A 14,398-nucleotide genomic window follows, 5' to 3' on the forward strand; every position below is an offset into this window, starting at 1 on the left:
GATACTTAAACCGACGCCCCCCACCCTCCGTTCACTCATCTAAAATATAGCCTTTTCTGCACAATGATGTTTTCAGTGTCTACCCTGTCGAAGTATAAAAATGGCCATTTTGTCACATTTGTGAGAGGTTTAACATGCATAGGTGGTCCCCTCGAAAAAGTTTTTGTGTTGTTTAACTTTATAATTTCAACGGTTTAGACCATCTTATAGAGGCTAAGTTTTAAACATTAATTACGGACACACACACACACACACACACACACACACACACACACACACTATCACACTATATATATATATATATATATATATATATATATATATATATATATATTTATATATATCTCATATATATATTGCGCCATTGTCTCGCTTTATATATATATATATATATCATATATATATCTTTGCGCCATTGTCTGGCTTTTATATATATATATATATATATATATATATATATATATATATATATATATATATATATATATATATATATATATATCCTGCCCTGATATCGTGCCTGCATGTTTACAACTCAAGGCCTCAGTGTGATCTGTGCAAATGCTATTCAGAATGCGTGCAGCCTATAATTTCCAATCATAATCCCTCGTCGTCTCCTGGGATTTTCAATTAGCATGTGTTTGATCTCGTTTACTCTGACGAAACCCACGCAATTTTGGAGATGGATGGCCTTTGCGTGAAGTGACTTGTATATGGGACGGCCTTTGCGTGAAGTGACTTGTATATGGGACATGGAGGTGCCCCTCCAAGTATGGATCTACCCATCGCTTGTCAATCGGTGTCAGTGCACAATTTTAAGTAATTCACGACCAGCTTTGTATTGAAGATCTCGCCATTGTGCCGCGTATATGTTTGTAATCGGATTCGAGTTCGAGATGCCCCGTGGACCTGACATACTGGGCGGGATCGTTTGGGGGCATCATCAACGGCCTCCAGACTTGGTTCTTGGTAAAACGGACATTATCAAATCAATTTGTTAGTTTCGATAAATGTTTTCTGCACCCCAGCCTAATTTAGCTAAACGTTATCCACGGGGAATCGGTGCCAGAGACTTTGAGCGTGCCCGCTATTTCATTGTGCAATTTAACCATGGATTGCTTGTCCAATTGATGCAGTTACTATTCACTCGAAATGACAACAGTCATAATTGTGCGTAGAGAGAGTCTTTCCAATAAGACAATCTTTTCAAACGCAACGGCGCTGTTACATAATATATGTCGATTTCGCTAATACCGATCGGTGCACAGAGCAACAAGGGAATGGGATAATGGTGGGCCAATCGTCGGCGGAAAGTCGTCCACGTCAAGTTGTTTGCGCTGATGCCTAACCACACGCTGACAATTAAGGAAAGCCATCGACATATTTGAACACGGAATTAACAAGCTCTCGAACGGTGTACAAGTGTTCGCCCACAGTATTAATAAGCCGTAGGCGGGAAAGTTGAGGTTATTGCGAGATGATATGTTGCGTGTTGTTGTTCGGTGTAAACGTTAGCCGTATGTGACAGTGTTTTCATGTACAGTATTTAAAATATGCTGCGATGGAAAAACGTGTTTAGGTTGTTGTATTATAGGAGTGGGGACAGAGATTGTCCTCGCACAATAGGCGTACAGCATCGCATACTGCAAATTGACTAAATAAATTTTCAGTGCAATGGGGAAACAAATGGCGAGCACGCCGATACCGTAGACATTTGTACAATGAGCCCGTACAATGAATTATTTCACGAGCATGTCACAACCCCCATTCTTTTCGTTTGTTGCTGTGTGTGTATGTAGTTGTGTTGGTAAAGATGGCGAATGTTGAGTTGACAATAGCCAGTGGAGACAAGTGCAGCGTTTTAAGGCAATTACGTCATAATGCGTTTGTGACAAAGAAGTCCCTGGTCTCATTCAGTTTTGATCACGACTCATACGCTTCGCAAAAAAGAAAAGAAATTCTTGTGAAGAATTTTGTTGGCGTGGCATTGTTCCTCTTATTGAAGTCAGTACCACTCAGAAATACCGATACTTTGCAAGCATGTTTTGTGAAAAAAAAATTCGTTGTGAAGGGACAATGTTCAACTTTTGTTAATATTTTTCTTATTTATGCTGCAGAAACAAAAACAATTGTTATTGTTCTTCCAAAAATATATTCTTACACAAATTTTTAGTCCTGCAAGCAAATGCAGTGTATAATTTGCAATTTTGTTGATGACAAGGAAATCTAGTCTGCACTGAAATAGTGCTAGTGACGACAGCATAAGACGGTACACATTAAGAGTTGAACACTGGGTAATATTCGATGTGATTTTCAGTACCGGTAAAATAATCATATATCAGAGAGAGCGCAAAGACTGCAACACATTTCAGAAGGCACAGCTCATAGGGCGCTACAATAAACGTGCTTTTATATAAAACATGTTAATTTTAAGCCCGGAGTTATAACATTTTTGTAAAGACACGAGGAAATCTCTTTTATCAGTATACACTGTAATCAATGACGAAGTACTTCATGTTCTACATGTGGCCATGTAATGTAATTTCGTTGTACGTGAACAATTTTTTCCTGTCAAAACTCTCTGATATTACTTTAAGGTAGTATGGGCCTCGAAAGTGAAAGACTCAAACATTTTGCAATAAATTTCCTCTATGAAACTTTTAACAGTTCTCTTACCAAATCAAGAAAAAAAATCAGGGGTCACAGTGCAAACTTTTGTACTGGGGAAACAAATTACCTAATATCTATCGTATTAGTATTTAAAATTCAAAATGGCCGCCACCCCCGCCTGTGGTAACTTTAGTTGGGGAAAATAACATTTTCGATTTTCGAAAAATTAAGACGGCCAAATGAAATCTTTCTTATATAGAGAGGTTTAATATGAACCCCCAAAGTGGTAGACCAGAAAAGCATTGAAAAATTTGACAGTCCGAATATCTGTCCCCGAGGCACATTCTAACCTAAGTATGCCTTCTGTTGCGTGTTTTTTTTTTCACTGAGAAGTGCCCAAAGCAAGCGATGCAAAACCACACTCGATGTATTATGTGCATTACAACAGTCTGAAAATCTCGACTTCACTCTTCAACAAGATTATAGATTTTTTCTCTCGACTGTAAATGCGCCACGGGGCTTTTCGGCTGTCTATTCCGAACAAATACGCATTCGAACGATTACGTGTCACATTTTCGTGTCACCGTTTTGCTCAGCGTGTTCAACATTGCTGTATAGGGTTTGAGGTGCGTTGCAGCTGTATAAATACAAATGATAGTTTAACAACTTGATGTATTATAGAGTTGACAAAGGGAGAAATATGGATCATGAGCAAATGGCTGTCAGACACGCTTCTGTATTACTTCGTACGTGACTCGTCATTTGTCAGCGCTTTCTGTCATTATTCAAGCTAACAGAAATGTTTCCTTGTGGCCGTCAGTAAACACAAAATACCAGAGGTTTTGTCTATCAGATGTCAAAATGTACCGTACGTTACAGCCTTTTCCAGCGAAACTGAGTTTATGACATTGAGTTTTAGAAAATATCCTTCAGAACGTGTCGAAACTTAACCAGACATCGGAGGGAACCCTGTTCGCAGACGAAATGTGGAAGTTAAAGTGGGTTTTGGTGAGAATTAATGTTCGAGACGGCCTCGACTAATGATTTAACGTGCCAACTGCAATATCAACTGACACAAAGCTCCGTAATATACCAAGGTTTTCAGAATTTAACGGTCGGGTAGGCGCACTTTAGGAAGTGAGGGATCTGGTGCCCCAGGTGAATCTATACATGATTATTGCAGAAAACGTACAAGAAAGCAGGTTGAGTTGAGTCTGTAAGATGCACTACGAAGGAGCAGATCTCGGCGCTCTTTCTGCACAAAATGAGGTATGGTGCGGCTAATATGAGATAACGGTGAACTTGATCACTATATCCCGGTCTCTGGTCCGTGTACAGATTCTGTTGACAGCTGCCGCTTTGACCAAATACCTGCACGTTACATCGCGAGATGTTCTGTCAATTTGCTAGCGAGTTTTGGACACTATTGTGTGTATTTTACTGGGTGTTGTAAGGTTACAGTCGGTCACATATTTGACGTGTTTCTCTCGAGATCCTGGGCAACTCTTCATCCTGCGTTCCTATCATGCACTGTACATTAACCAGCCACGTACTGCTGTTTTCTGACAGAATCCCCATCCACTCCCAAACCCTCTCCCAGTAGATTCAGATCCCATGGAATTATTGATATGCAGATATGTCGAAGCATTGATTTAACCCTTTCACCCCCAGTTCCCTGTATACAGGTCCAACTTTACCATAGAAAACAATGTAGCCTATATGGGACAAACCATGTTGGTGAAAGGGTTAAGGTAGAACGCGCCTTGAGAACAGACATTTGGACTCTCAAATTTCTACATTCTTTCTAACCTACCACTCGTTGGGGCTCATTTCAAAGCTCATGGTGCAAGAAAACTTTCACAGTCTTAGTTTTTCGAAAATTTTATTTTTCTCCGTAGAGTTAACACAGGGATGGTGGCCCTTTTGAATATTAAATATCTGTACATCTTGAGTTACTTGTTTCCTTGGTACCAATGTTCTTGATTTTGAAAAGAGAATGAGTGAAAGAATTTCATTAGGGAAAAGTTTGAGCAAAAGGTTAAGTCATTTACTTTCGGGGCACGTACTGCCTTAAGAAACGATTCGTGACTCAAAACTCCCTGTAACAGCAGAAGACAAACACCTGCAGATCCCTATAACATTATACTTGTCTCTCCTACAAACATAGTTTGTAAGTCAGGAACTTTTTTTAAGCAGTATCTACAAGAAATGCTAATATTCACAAAGTCCGTGCCTGATTTAGCTCGCGTGCATCGATAGATTTGTGTCGGAACGGCATGTTTAAAGGAAGGAGCAGAAGGGGTTAAATTGAGCTCAGATAATTCCGCCGTGGCTCAAAGCTGCAAGTGTATCAAGGACCCACATTTGCTGTTGCCAAACACCCATCACGTTGTAGGCGTACGGTGGTCTCACGAGATCGAAGTGCGATATTTTACGTGCTCAAATTCTACACCATTAACTTTACATGTTTTGACAACCAAGTGAAAGTCTGTGGTGTAATATGTATGCTATCGCTGATACACCGCTGATTTTCAATTTAAAAAGTCGTAATTAATTTTTTACGACCAGGCATCCGGCTAATACATTTTATGGCAGGCACGTTCATATTCATGTTTTCCCAAAGCCTTTACCTAAACATATTTTTTTCATTTCAATCGGCATGGGGATTCATATACACTCAACACATTTTTCTACCCGAAAATTACGTAAATCGTCATCTCCTTCCAAAATATTGTGTTCCTGTCTTGGCGGGAAGGCGTGCAAGAGCATTACCCGATATGTAAACGGAATATTTATATCCCTGATTAAAATATATCATCTGTATGCTACGTGAGCATTCCTTAATACCGTGATACGGCTTAGTGGCATACGTGTTGTAAATGCTGTTTTCAAATTGGCCAAGCCTGCCATGAAATAAGTTTTAATGCCATCCATTCACAAGACCACTTCAATGACTCCTGGCGTTATCGTATTATTCAAGTGCATGGGCGAACAGGTCGTGTCGACCGAACGTGCGCGGCATGCTGATTTTTGTTCGCGCGCTTTGAACGGTGACCCACTTTCGGACAGCTGTAGAGTTCACGCTCGGCTGACGATGATTAAATTGAAAGGTGGAATATACTGTCACGCTGTCGGCGCGAACGGATGGAATTCGATCGTGTGGGATTCTCGGCGGAAGTACGGTGACATGGAGTTGGTTACCGATCTGACACGGAGCCGTTTCTCATGGTGACACCCGTCTGACGTTGCTGTCGTCTTGTGAGCTGTGCATGTCAGTTGTAATACCATTCAGGTCACCATGTTCCGTGGTAGCGTCTTTGATATGAGGCAACTGTGTACACCTCGATGGATGCATGATTTTAAAAATGAGAGAAGTCGCCCACCATTCGTCATCTCACTTTTTGTGTGCATATTTGAAAAAAGGGGGGAGATTGGTTAGAATCGGTATATACATTTGGGGGGAGACAAACCTTTTCGCGGGCATGGCGTTGACTTCCGGAGGTCTAAGCTTACACCTTTCCCCAGCTGCAAGTCATGTAATATTTTTGTCGTTGTTGTTTTTTTTCGAGAGTCTACTGTGAAGATTCTACCCCCTTTTTTATCATATACATGTATATCCAAGATCTCGTGATTGGCCCATTTACATACAAACTGAAGGCAATTGAGTGTCACGCAGAGAAAGCGATGACGATGACACGACGATTATGCACAATCAGATGGAATCTAATTTTTATCGCGTCCCAACTGCAGAATGATATCTCTGATTAGCTGTCTCTTAAATTGTCCCTCTGAAATTTTCAAAGTGAATGATTGAAAAAAAGCAAAGTTTACCGAATGGTACTGAGAGGCGGGAAATATGTGTATGAACAGCATATTGCCCGAAAAGTTAGTTTTAATTAATAGCATTCTATTGTATCTTTGTGAGTTAGTCGTCACTGTTGTACTTTTTGGCACTTTGCTAGGCGGTGAAATGTAGCACTAATTTGTTCCCGTGAGCTATCAAAGCAGATAAAACTATACTGAAAAACGCAATCATGCATGGGTCTCCGCCAAGTTCAACGGTTTACCAAGCCACGACTGGAGGCTCAGTGTTTGGGTTAGAGTTCGCGAGAACCCATACACAACTTAATCTTTCGGTCTTACTATATTCCAACCACAAATGCAAGGTGTCGTTTACGAGCTGGCCTTGGGAATGTAAAGCCTCCTGGGACGAGGCTGAGTCGAAATATTAAGAACAGCAGCGGCAAGGGTACAGCTGCACTGCACTGCTCTGCGTGACATTACGCGAAACGGAACGGACAGCATGCCAACTTTCATTTCCATATGTATAATATGCTCTAAAGTTTCAAGATTAATCTCCGGAAAAGGCTTAGGCAACCAGATTACTGTCGTCATTTATGAGGTCTGTACATGCAGGTAGTAATGCATAGTGATGATTCTAGTTAAAACGACTACCACTAAGACGTGTGCTGAATTGCCAATCGATTTGATGTTTGTGTGTGTGTGTATTATACATACTTTATATATATATATATATATATATATATATATATATATATATATATATATATATATATATATATATATATATATATATATATATATATATATACCACACAAAATGTATACAATGTGCCCTCCCGGTTATCACCATAATGGCTTTATGGCAACCTCTGAACTTGGGCACAGAGAGTACGGTTACACTTGTTGAGGATTGAAAATATGGACTCACCAGAGTGTGTATATATATATATATATATATATATATATTATATATTATATATATATATATATATATATATATATATATATATATATATATATACACACTTATCGATACAAAGTGTGTGTATTATACATACATTATATATATATATATATATATATATATATATATATATATATACTTATCAATACAAAGTTATAACATCTGTTACTGAAGTTTCATGCACCTCGCAATATATACATACATATATATATATATATATATATATATATATATATATATATATATATATATATATATATATGCGTGTCTATATCTACGAATATATCAGTTAATCTGTGCGCAATTCTGTCTAGCTTGCTGCTTGCATTTACCTTCCACCCTCACCTCTCTCCCCCCCCCACCCACCCCCCCCCCCCCCGTATTTCGATCGATGTCACACTCTGGAATTCTCGAACCATTAATTTTGCTTCCGTCGCTGTCTGTCTGTCATTGAGTCATTCATCTTTCTGAGTTTACGTCCACAGTCTCAAGGTCCCGGTGACAACACTTGTCATGAAACGACTGTAATTGTTGTAGATTTTTCTGATGAACTCGTTGCAATTGCGGGCTCATATGAGGTGACATTGTACCCTCAAACAAATTAAAGACATCCCCCTCAAAATTGAACTTTTCTGAGGGAGGGTGAATGATAGGAAAAAACAGGCCATAATGACATTCCGCATTGAAGTTATTCAACATGAGGAAGAAGTCATATAAAAGGGACTACCTGAGACAACCTACTCAATTTCTTAAGACCTTCCCTTTGTGTTGACGCACACTTGCCGCAGACCCTAAAAATGTCCAGTTATGTAACTTCGAAGACGATAGAGCAAACGACCAACGGAGAGTCCATTTTGTGAGAGTGAATTCACGGACTAATCTAGATTAGACTTGCAAACACGATGACTGCAAATAGATTTCCCGCCAATCTGATGGCAAAAAATTGTCGTTTGCGAAATTCCCTTCGTGAAAGACCGGTCTAACTTAGGAATCAATTATTCTTTGCCTTGCACATTGTACAAGTAGGACGCGAAATTACTCTCTGAATATCATACTTCGAAAAAGAAAATCCTGTCAGCAAATGTGCGGGACGCCCGACTGAGAGGAATTTTAAGAGCCACTACGTCGTCGCGGTGTACGATTCCAATGTTATGCCTTGCTATTCACTAGAATTTTAATCCGATTCAATCCATTCAACAAAGCGCTTGGTGTTCGTTTTTTCCTGCGAGACATTGGCGGCCGTCTTGTACGCACAATGGACACGACGAAGCTTTTTTTTTTAAATCGAATGCCCCTTCTTTATGTTTTGGGCTCCGTCTAAACTTCGGGACATTTTAAATCACGCCTGGAGAGAGAGAGAGAGAGAGAGAGAGAGAGAGAGAGAGAGAGAGAGAGAGAGAGAGAGAGAGAGAGAGAGAGAGAGAGAGAGAGCCAGACAGATTGATATTTATGGCAGAAAACTGTGTGCACACATATGTAAATATGATCAAGATGGAGAAGTTTTACGGACTAGACTGCGCATGTGTTTGTTGTGGTCGCTTTTCCTTTCCCCGTCTCCTCTTAACGACAGTCTTCCACTCTTGATCGCCAAACATCGCCGTCATACAATTTATTTACCGTCTCCATATCGACCGAGCACTGCCGAACACTTGATATTGGTCGATTATGCTTTAATGGCAGTCTCGATGTATTCGAAGTTGTTAAAATATGTTCCAAGCCGTTTTCAAATCGATTTTTTCCATTCTTGGTAAATATACTCAACGTACCCAACCAGCGTCGTTACGTTATATTACATTCGCAAATAATCAATTCTTTTCCGAATGCCAAAATGTAAGCTTAAAGGAATGCGAACACTGAATTTCAGCGACAATAAAAAGTGGCGACGTTTGAACATATATGTTGGACTAAAAATATCTGATCGATTCTTAAAAATCAAACAAACCGCTAAATGCCACTCAGTTCCAATGAAAGTACTCGGCATTCCACCGTGCTTGTTTACAAAGACATCGTAACCCTGAACGACAATGGCGCCGTGCCTATAACCGCCTTAGATTGTCCCACACTCCGCTCACCTGTTCGAACGGCTCAACCAGTGACGGCGGAAGCGTTTGAAAACGTTGCACTCTGTGCTCCGGTTCGTAATAACGGCTGCCGTTGATGTAACTGTAGCACGGACCTCATTAAGGCAGCTGTTGCCCCTCTTCATAAAATCAAATCCGCACAAAACGAAAATTCCTTCAGCAATCGAATGATAGAATGCGAATTATTTTGGCCCCATTCTAGTTGGCAGACAGATAAAACTTAAGGTTCCTGCGGACCATAGATGTTTTTCATAGTTCCTGTTTGCTACAATTTCTGTCCCAAATGGAGTCGAGTTCTTCTCACCAAGTTTTCAAGCAACAAAATCGAGGGTGTATAAATGAACCTAACACTTGCGCTGGTAATAGATACATAGCAACTTGCCCGGAATTTCAATGTCACGATTTTGATAATTATCCCTGGTACCGCACAAGTAGTCGTATTCAATCGTCAAATAGTATCCACAACTCTCTTGGATGCAACTGCTATCCCGCAACGTCACGTGTAACAGAAACCAAGAACGCTTGTGCGTTAGTCTTTGGATATTGCGAGACTTTGGACATACATACATACATACATACATACATACGTACGTACGTACATACATACATACATACATACATACATACATACATACATACATACATACATACATACATACATACATACATACATACATACATACGTACGTACGTACGTACGTACGTACGTACGTACGTACGTACGTACATACGTACATACATACATACATACATACATACATACATACATACATACATACATACATACATACATACATACGTACAAATGTAATTAAAATAAATTTTACTCAAAGTTCAAAATATCCGTTTGTTTGAAATTTTGACAGCTTTACACATAAAGCATATGCAAAGTTGCAGTAGCCACAGCAACTAAGCGTTTTAATTGTTATCACCTAAAACGCGATGTATCGTCAAATGAGCGAAAGTGTACCACCTTAAAGTACATGAAACCTGTGCCGAAGTGAATTCCAAGTTCAATACTAGTATCCTGATCGTCAAAATTGTTTCGTTCACTGGGGTCAGCGCCGAGAAGCTGAACCCTTAGAGTTTGACAAATTCGAATTCTTTTAGCGTAGAACAAGAAATCGTGCGAGGAAAGTGAGATATTATCGTAGATAGTTGATCTGATCTGTCTTCGCCAGTGTAGTGAATATGACACAGTTTTCAGGACGATGTCACGTCATTGTACGACATCTATGTAATAGCCTGACTTGTGAAGTTATTCACCGCTGCATCCTGCGGTGAGACAACGTATTTCTTTTGCTCCGCACTTCCATACGATATATATCAACAATACTCGACTGGAGCGTTGTATTGACAAGATAATCGTGGAAAGCGGCGGGGCGTCTTTCGAGAGAAGCCAGCCATTTTTGGAGTGTGCACCGCTATTACGGCTGTAAACTGGTCGTTGCACTTGAAATGGTGTTCTGGCGTGGGAATCTGTTGGTGTCTTTTTGCCAGTTTATTTCGAATATGAAACACACTGCCTTTGGTCATTGTGTGTGAGATGTGAAGACGAGTGGTTTACAATTTGGTGAAAACATCAGCACATATTCTGCTCTCGTTCCATAAATTTGTTCGCAGAGTCACGTCATTCCTCACTCTATTTAATTTAGTCGTTCGATATATAATATCAGGAACCGCCTTCACTGGAATCACATTCCGGTGCAACACAACATCCTGCCTTTTAGTTAAGCAAAAATCTACGCATGCCCAGGAACTCATGAGGCAAATTTTCAGCCCACAGCCTGTGACTGTACGGGTTTATTTTTGCCAAAGTTTTCCTTATTTGTATCAGCTGACGGTAGAATGGGCGGCACAATATTTTCACGGGCAATTAACCCGCCCTACATGTGTGTCCGTTTGTGGATCAGATGTAGATTCAACAGCCGATAAAGAAATTGTGGCCACACACAGAAATCAATAACGCAAATTCGGAGAAAAAGTAGTCCGCCAGACGGCTGCTGCTGGCGAGAACAAAAAGTCGTACAAAGGTTTTTTGTCAGTGTCATGTTTACTGAGCCTCGTATTAATATTAAATAAATACAGAGAGTGACAAGTTTCGGATTCTCGACATAAAGGGAAATGGGAAAAGATCATTTATGAACATCTGACTGCTTGAATAGCGTGGATTTTGAGAACCTTTGAAAATACAGAACGTAAACATTTGTGAAGGCAAGAATTTTCATAGTTATTGATCATCTGGAGGTAGCGCTGGCAGAAGAGGTAATATTTTTACTGTAGAGGAGATCAGAATAATAACGAACTAACGTGTAAAAACAACATCTTTGTAATCAGGGACTACTTTCAGTAAAACTTGCAATGAATATAATACCGGCCGTGTCAGGGTACACATTATCTGAAGTAAAGTTATAGTTTTCAGTATGCGAATATAAATAAATGGCGCGCTGGCAACCACTCCCGTTTGCAAGTTAATGGATGAAGCTATCAAGTAGCGAAATGATAAAGGACGTTCCACGGTAGGATTGAATTTCAATTATTAAATAGAGACTTGATGAATGGTCGTCAAGTTGTTCCAGGTCTCGCGGCGAACGCGCGTGTCTGGCGCCACGCGTGTGTACAATTCCCGCGTGGCAGGTTGCCGAGCTACACGATCTCCCTTTTTACAGGGTTCGCTTTTTCAAATGCACCTGTCCATCATTACATTGTAATATGATGACGTCATACAAAAAACAACATTTTCACAGCCACGCAACCGATCGATACCGCTTAGTGTCCGTCGCACAATTAGCGGCGATGTGGATCGCTCCTGATTTAGCGACATTATTTGTGCTTTCAATTTGCGCCGCGTCAACTGAGCTTTGTATTAGCGTTTCAACGATATCACGGAATCGGTGTCTGACGCATCTCGTGAGAAACCAATCCTCATGAATGACTCAAATTCGCAATAATTGGTTCCGGTGTTTCAATTAAATGTTTAATTTGCTGACATTTCTGAGTACTTCAGGGGCAACTCTGTCAATAGGGAATTTGATGCGATATGATTGTTCCACCGTTGGTTGTGCACTTTTCGACGACCTAACTTTGACCTACAAACGGCGTCCAGTAGGCTGTGATCATGTACATACTATGTACATACTATCTGAAGCGCGCTTTATTTCCACTCACGTTGTCCGTCTTTCGCTGTGCCAAAGCGATTTAGGTCGAAAATAACCTTCTCCATTAAAAAATCTGACAAATTTTAGTACAGAACGATATCCAAATGTGGCATTTAAAAATATTCCTGTTTGTCGCAGTATTCATAGAAAAAATACACAAGGGACTAATAATATTCACGGTGACGGCGGGAACCGATGCACCTGATGTGTCAATGAACGCCTGCTGTATCACGGTGTGATACGTTTTGATCAACAGCGGTGATTTTAGTGTGATGAAACCACAGTGCATGTGGAACCAGTGTTGAAACAAAAGACGTAAAAAATAAAACAATGTTCTGATAAAGTAAGGATTCCCTATTGGGTATAGGAGATGGGATCGACCCTTCAGAACTTGAAAAGGGTGCCATTGGTCAAATTTGGGGGAAATATGCAAAGAATTAGAAAAACTTGTCAGGTTTTTGCAACATTGGTAGTTTTTCTGACTATGTATTCGCATAACATCCAAAATAGAATTGTAATATATCGCATTTTTGAACACGTAGAAATGCAAAACGGCGGCATTTTGGCAGCTCCAGACCTAAAGTGTGATCACCATGATTGAGCTGTACGGTGGACACACCGTGACTGTTCTTTCATGTCTCGCGGGATGTGAGAATACTGACGACAACATTGTAACATTGTAACAGGGAACTGCGTTGTTGCGAATCATGATCCAACATAATATGCATGTAGGCCTAAGTACGTATAGTTTTTCAGATAGTATCGTTATGCCCTTGAATTAAAAAAAAAATAAACGGTAAAACTATAGTTTCCTTCACTCCACAATTCAAATGGCGGCAATTTCGTTTTTTGAGAGAAAGTATGAAGCGATCAAAATGGTAGATAAAAGTTCGAAGTCAACAAATCTGACATGCATTTCAAAACGACTAATACTGGGTCACAACGCGTTTCAGAACAACCGGGTGTTCACGTCATTGTGTACACGTATGTGTCCGAGTGTGCGCACACCCGTATGTGTGGCGTTTTGCACTTCTGCCTTGTAAAAGTTTGATCGTAAGGATTTTGTATCGCGAGAAATATTGCCGTCGTGAATTAATGAGATTTCATTCGGCTATCTGATACCGTGCTACTGCTGAAACAATGCACTAGCGTCTTCCATGATGGCGCGATACACGGACGCAACGAAACATTCAGTCTCGCCTCAATTACGTGTCATTTTTCACGTTCGGCAAACTTAGTGACGTTTACCAAGCGGTCGCGGATCATTTAAAAGTGTAGTTCTGTGTCGGCATCAAATCTCTATTTCGCCCATTAGCTAAAAATTATAAGACTAAGTTTGGTACAAAGAGAATCTTGCTGAGAAATCCCTCGGGGAGCGCCATTAGCGTCCCAGGAACTGGGAAATTAAAAGGGCACAATATACAAAAGTGCTTTTATTACAACACCGCCATCGTTTACCAAACCTCTCACATTAATTGCCCGCAGTATGTATTGATTTTTCGACTTTACTGAAATAAAAGGTACAAGTACCCGTTTACGTTAGCTGTTCCAAGTGGACCCTCGGCCCTCCCGGGACTAAGCAACGAAATGTCGGGATTTTCAGCGAAGTTGACGTCTGCGCCTTGGGACATAAAATGGTCGTTTCCACTCTGAGGATAGAATTAATTGCGTTACGATGATTGAAGCCATACCCCTGAGTGTGTTTTGTCACGTGGTACAATCCATTACGCACCGGTACTATGTTTATTCAGTTTCTGTACTTACAACGTTTTCGAACGAAA

The 14,398-nt window shown here is 40.2% G+C and overlaps 1 protein-coding gene across 1 annotated transcript in view; it reads left to right on the forward strand.

The window, feature by feature from the left end:
• The window catches only part of LOC139127412 (neuronal acetylcholine receptor subunit alpha-3-like), a 40,535-nt gene that overhangs the window by 1,715 nt on the left and 24,422 nt on the right, over window positions 1-14,398 (forward strand). The window lies entirely within an intron of this gene.

This window comes from Ptychodera flava, unplaced genomic scaffold (genome assembly GCF_041260155.1).
Source record: "Ptychodera flava strain L36383 unplaced genomic scaffold, AS_Pfla_20210202 Scaffold_31__1_contigs__length_3010019_pilon, whole genome shotgun sequence".
Lineage (NCBI taxonomy): Eukaryota > Metazoa > Hemichordata > Enteropneusta > Ptychoderidae > Ptychodera > Ptychodera flava.